Raw genomic sequence first — 6,814 nt, forward strand, 5'->3', positions numbered from 1 at the left:
GCTCAATGACAATGTCTTGGACAACACAACTATCGTCGGCTCTTTCTTTCAAGCACATCATTGTATTTCATCCAATCCTCCTAGTTACTTTGTCATGCTGACGATCTGCATCATGAACCGAGGATATGTATTTTTCATTGTGTATGCAATATAGGTAGCATCTCTTCTTGTCTCTCTACCCATTTCTTATCCTAAACCTAACATGTTTGGCATAATCATTAAAAATTGAATGCAACATCATACCTATTGAATTCCGCTCCTCGCACTCGAACTAGTTGAGCTAGTAGATCTGGTGTCTGAAAAAAAAAGTGTAACTGTTGTTTTTTTCTTTCACGCAAGCTACTTTTTTAATTAATAAATAAATAAATATAGACAAAACAAACAAATTTTGCAAAAAAATGGGTGATCGTGTATATTAACGTGTGTGTATGATCCTAGCTCTGCTCGTGTTTACAAATGTCTATGCTATATTGGACACAATGGTGTGACGATAGGGACATCAAGTTGCAGATCTCGCGGCGGCAGCAATTGTAATTGTTAGAGGTGTATAGTTCCTTTGGTGTATATCCCCATCGTATGAGGGGTTTTCTTGCCTTTTACTACTTGTATAAGTACTGGCCCTTGGCTCCCTGTGAATGTCAGTTGCTCATTCCTAACATGGTATCACATGCTTACGTTTTCCTCCTGCACGCTGCAGCTCCGTGCTCTCTCCCTCCACCGCCGCTATCGCTGCTAGGTGCTCCGACCGCTCTGGTTCCCCTTGTCCGGCTGCTTTGGCTGTTCTCTCCTCGTCGGGCTGAGCTTCTGTTGTGTGTCGTTGGATCCCTCTTTGCCTGGTCGCGTCCCTGGTTGTCGCCGCCCCGCCTGCCTTCGTCGGGTCCGGCCGCCACACGCATGGCCCCGCCCAGCCCTGTCCGCATCCATGGTCGCTGGCTGCCCCTCGCCCTTGTGCGACTGCTCCTCTCCGCGGTTGCCACCGCCCCCTCCTCGTCCGGCCGTCGCGTGGCTGCCGTTGACGCCTCCTCGTCCGGCCGCCCGCCGGACACTCCCTGTCGAGCTACTGCTCTTCCAGCCGCAGCTGCTACTTGCCCCGACTGGCTTCCATCGCCGTCGCCACTGAGCTCGAGCCTGATCCAGATTTGAGTTGACCAAAAAAGCTGGAGAAGAAGAAAGAAGATATCTCATCATGTCTTCTTCGAGTTATGTTGTTGTTCCTCGGTGCTCGGTGATCTTCGACGGCACCAACTATGCTGAGTTTGTGGGCTTTATGTGTATACACATGCGTGGTCTTCTGCTCTGGGGCGTTCTCTCTGGTGAACTCCCACGTCCGCCATGGCCTGTTGCTCCCGTGGCTCCTATCCCCCCGCTGTCGCTTGTTCTGGCTGCCAATGCTTCTCAGGCTGATCGGGATGCAGCCAAGTCTCTTGATGATGATGCGGTCGATGCTTATGATCAACATGTATCTGCTTATTCAGATGATCTTTCTGTCTACCGGGATGATTTGTCTGCTTACACTCAGTGGTGCAACGATGATGCTCGGGCTGCTGTTTTGTTTCCTATGGAGCTCAACGTTCATCTTCGTGCTACTGATGGTGGTCCTCTTCCTAATCCCACTCGCTATCGTCACCTTGTTGGGAGCCTTGTCTATCTTGTCGTTACGTGTCCTGACATCTCCTATCATGTCCATATTCTCAAATAGTTTGTTGCAGCCCCCACCTCTGTCCACTATAGTCACCTCCTCCGTGTTCTACGATATCTTCGTGGTACGATCTCTCATCGCCTTTTCTTTCCCTGCACTAGCTCACTACAACTCCAGGCCTACTCTGATGCTACGTGGGCTAGTGATCCCTCTGATCACCGCTTGCTATCTGCTTACTGTGTTTTTCTTGGTGGCTCTCTCATTGCCTGGAAGACCAAGAAACAGACTGCAATTTCTCACTCGAGTACCGCAGCTGAGTTGCGTGTGATGGCTATGCTGATAGCTGAGGTGATCTGGTTACGATGGTTACTTAAGGACTTTTGACTGTCTGCTACTACATCAACTCCCTTACTGTCTGACAGCACAGGTGCTCTCAGTATCGTGCGAGATCCGGTGAAGCATGAGCTCACCAAGCACATCGTGTGGATGCCCACATTGTGCGTGCTGCTGTGCAGGATCAGACTCTCGCTCTTCACTATGTGCCCCCTGAGTTACAGTTGGCGGACTTCTTCACGAAGGCACAGACAAGAGCGCAGCATGGGTTCTTTCTCTCCAAACTCAATGTTGTTCACCCACCATGAGTTTGAGGGGGTGTTAGATGTGTATAGTCCCTTTATGCCTAGTTTGTGTGTTGGCAATGCTTTCATCTTCCGCCGGTGGAACACCATGCTCCAACGATTTTTGTGTCACTTTATGTGGTCTATTTTGCACATGTTCTCGTGATTTTGGCTTTAGAACATAGACATGCTCGTAGTCTTGGTTGCAGGTCCGTTGATCAACATCTTTAGTATAGCTTTCATTGTAGTCTACGTTGTGAAATATTTCATTTTGTTCTTGTCAAATTTCTAGTTAATTAACTCACAATTAACTAGAATCAAATGAATAGTTAATTTCCCAACTAGGGGAACAAGCGTAAACTTAACAGCTTAGGAGAGGTTTGACGTGCAAGGTATTTTGTTCTTACCCCACTCATCTCAGTGATTGGTTCAACATGCTTATAGTGTGTTATTGGTTATGCAGAGTCGTGCACAATGCAGGTTCGTGATGTGGTCTACTATTGTGATCTCCTGTTGTCGGCAGTAGTGGATATCTTGCAGTTTGTCATACCTCAAGCCTCAATACATAAACTTTGTTTGAACCAAACAATCCAGGTGATAATCTCATCACCGTCTGTATCATGGGTATTTCTTTGTTTGATGTTTTGTTTGAAATATGATATGTTGATCTCTAAGTGGACACGAGAGAAACATATGGTTAATTGCTTGCACACTGAATGTTAACCGCTGACAGACCAAAATCATAACAGAGCATCTTCGGATAGTAACTTTACACCCAACTTTTCTATTTATATCACATAAATACAGAGGACACTTTATTGTTGGCACATCCACATCCTAACTAAAGCATGTTTAAATCAGTAGCTCAACACCCAGCCCGAGTGTTGAGTTTGTCATTTAGTAGTTATGTTCAGAGGGAACAGTTAACGGATGGCACAATCTATTACGGCCCCTGCCTCCCTCGGCCCGCCTACTACCGCTGGCTCCGCTCCAACGGACGTCACCATCGCTGGGCCAGAACGGCCTCGTCGACAGGTGAAGCCCAATAGCCGCTTCGCAGCCCAAGTCTGGGACACCGCCCGTTAGGTTAAGTAGGTGTCGATCCCTCCTACATGAGGTGTGAAGGAAGTAAGCTGTAGCGGCGGCGGCTCTTCTCTCTCGAATCCCCTCTCTCCTCTCTATCGTCGAACCCTAACTCCGGCTAAATCTTGTATGAATGTGTGATTGAGAGTGATTACCTACTAGGATCCTAACAATTGGTATTCAGAGCCCTCCGATCCAACCAGCCCACCATCAAATCCGCTCCTAGTTCCTCCAATCCACCAAATTTTTGTTCCTTCACCACAAATCTGGCCGACCCTTTTCCCTCCATCATCCAGACCCGAAGGGGGAAGGCGAGCACCATGGAGGATACCAACAAGGCGTTGGCTGATCTGACGGCGGCAATCAGTGCCATGTCCTCCCACATTAGTGAGATCCACCCCATCGTCCTCGAGCTCCAAGGGTGGAGGCCGGCGATCGACCGCTTAGTGGATGATCTTCATGCGGAGGTCAAGGAGCTGCGCCAAAGCATCCATGCGCCTCGCACCGTGTCCGCGTCGGGCCCGGACCCAAGGCTGACCAAGGAGAAGGAGGCGGCGCCGCTGATCTGCCTCACGGATATACCGCCGCTACTTCCTGGGGTGGCTGACATATCCCTGCCTCGACCAGGCGAGCAGTTTCCAGCTCACGGTGACGGCGTTCACGGGCCCATCGGCCACGGTGTTGCAACAGATCTTTGGGGGAAATCAATGGGGGAGATGCACACCCCACTGTTACCTCCGGTCACTGGTATGGTCGATTTTCCTTCCCATGTAGACTCGTTCTCCGGGGGTCGAGGTTACCATAGATTCCCACCACCACCAGGGTTTGATTTTCCTAGGTTTGATGGGACCAACCCCAAGGCTTGTCGTCTCAAATGTGAAGCATATTTTCGTGTCTGCGCTGTTAGTCCGGATACTTGGGTTGGTTGTGTCATTATGTACTTCATGGATGGAGCCCTCACATGGCTCTAGTCCTCCCAAGCCCACCTACACTACCAAGATTGGGGAGATTTTGCTACTGCTATATGTTCCCAGTTCGGGTGAGAGGAGTTTCAAAGTTTACTTAGGCAATTCAACCGCTTGCATCAAACACGCACTGTAGCTGAACATGCTCAGCAGTTTACACAAACCATGCACCACGTGCTTGCACATCACCCCACTTGGGATCCTACCTTGTTTGTCACACAATTCATGGAGGATTTACAGCGTGATATTCATGCTGCCGTGGTTTTACACCGACCCCAAACCTTGGATACTGTTGTGGATCTCGCATGTTTGCATGAAGAAGTGGTGGACACATTCCCGCGGGATGGCAGGCGACACTCGTTTCCGCCCTCTCTTCGGTGAATAGTTTGGCGCCGCTGCGTACGGCCTTGCCGCTTCCACTTCCACGACCCAAGGCTAGTGTGGGGCAGGCGGAAAAGTGCCAAGAAGACCGTCACATTCAAGACACCATCAAGCCCGCTGCCAACGACGACAAACTGGTGGCTCTCTGCGCATATCACTACGCCAAGGGTCTCTGTTTCAACTGCAGTGAATGGTGGAGCCGTGATCATTGATGTGCGCCAACTGTGCATCTACACGTGGTCGAGGAGTAGGTCGAGATGCTGCAGACTCACTCGACTGAGACTGAACGGGTGGAGATAGTACCAAGTGAAGCCGATTGTTGTGTTCTGTCCAAGGAAGTGGTCGAAGGTGCTGAATCACTCACAACTATGCGGTTGCACGGCTAGGTGCAGCAAAGGGAGGTTTTGATGTTGATTGACTCTGGATCCTCTCACGGTTTCATCAGCTCATCTTCGGCTTGTCAGTTGCTAGGGGTCCAACGTGCACGACATCCTTTGTCTATGCGGGTGGCCAATGGTCGAATTCTCAGCAGTGATCAAGAGATACCTAGATGCGAGTGGCGCTCTCAAGGTGTCAAATTCACCACTGACCTCAAGGTTCTACCCCTGGGATGCTATGATGTGATTTTGGGCATTGATTGGCTGGCCTGTCATAGTCCTATGCAAGTTCATTGGTTGGAAAAGACGATGGAATTTCAATACCAAGGGAAACCTGTGCACCTCTCGGGAGCCCGTGCGGATGTTACTCGCTGCGATCTTATCTCCGGAGCAGAATTTTACAGTTTGCTCGAGCGTGATGCAGTCACACGAGTCGTTCAACTGTGTGCCATGCCTCGGGACCTAGATAAGCCACCGATTCCAGAGGCCTTTGGCGAGCTGATGGAGTAGTTTGGAGTTTTGTTTGAAGAACCTCTAGGGTTTCCACCGCAACGATTATTTGACCACTCAATTCCCCTAGTCCCTGCTGCTAAACCGGTCAATTTGCACCCCTACAGGCACAGTCCAGCGCAGAAAGATGAGGTAGAGAAGCATGTGGCAACGATGTTGGAACAAGGTATCATTCAGCCAAGTGTGAGCCCATTTGACCTCACTTGGTGATTCTGTGTGGACTATCGGCATCTCAACGCTGTCAGAGTCAAAAATCGCTATCCTCTTCCGGTGATCGAAGAACTCCTGGATGACCTAGCTGGATCTCGTCTGTTTACCAGCTTGGATCTCCGTGGTGGGTATCACCAGACCAGATGAAACCCGAAGACGAGCACAAGACGGCGTTTAAAACACACCATGGGCACTTTGAGTTCAAGGTCATGCCATATGGCGTCACTAGCAGACCAGCCACATTCCTGGGAGGCATGAATATTGTGCTGGCTCCTCTACTCCGAAAAGGTGTGTTGGTATTCATCAATGATATCTTGATCCACAGCGCAGCTAAAGATGCACATCTCAATCTATTAAGGCAAGTCTTTCAGTTACTCAAAGACCACAACCTGAAGATCAAACGTAGTAAATGCTCTTTTGCTCAATCCAAACTACTGTAATTAGGGCACGAGATCCGTGGTGATGGTGTGTGCACCGATTGCAAGAACATTCCAGGTGTTCAAAACTGGCCAATTCCTACAAATGTCGAAGGAGTACAAGGATTTCTGGGTCTTGCTGGGACTTATCGCAAGTTTGTGCATGGTTGCGCGGTCACTTGTCGAGCGTTGACCGATCTTCTCAAGAAAGGGGTTTTGTTCCGCTGGACTGAACTGGAGGATGGAGCCTTTTGGGCTACCCAACAAGCATTGATCTCGCCACGAGTGCTAGCGCTGCCAAACTTCACCAAGCCCTTTGAGCTAAAGACGGATGCATCTGACTACGGCATTGGGGCTGTGTTGTCTCAGGATAAACACCCCATCAGGTACCTCAGTCGTGCCTTGGGTCCACGAAACAGAATGCTCAGCACGTATGAGAAGGAACGCCTGGCAATCTTGATCGTTGTCGATCATTGGAGGAATTACCTACAAAATGACGAATTCACGGAGCACACACCCCAACGAAGCCCGATTCACCTAGAAGATCAGCGACTGGCCACCCCCTAGCAGCAAAAGATTATGGCAAAGATGTTGGGTGTAACGCCCAAGATGCGAT

General features: G+C 49.6%; 1 pseudogene; it reads left to right on the top strand.

Annotated features, from left to right (window-relative positions):
• The first annotated feature begins 3,659 nt into the window (after positions 1-3,659).
• On the top strand, positions 3,660-5,703 carry LOC123450516 (annotated as a pseudogene).
• The last annotated feature ends 1,111 nt before the right edge of the window (positions 5,704-6,814 follow it).

Source organism: Hordeum vulgare, chromosome 4H (genome assembly GCF_904849725.1).
Source record: "Hordeum vulgare subsp. vulgare chromosome 4H, MorexV3_pseudomolecules_assembly, whole genome shotgun sequence".
Taxonomy (NCBI): Eukaryota; Viridiplantae; Streptophyta; class Magnoliopsida; order Poales; family Poaceae; genus Hordeum; species Hordeum vulgare.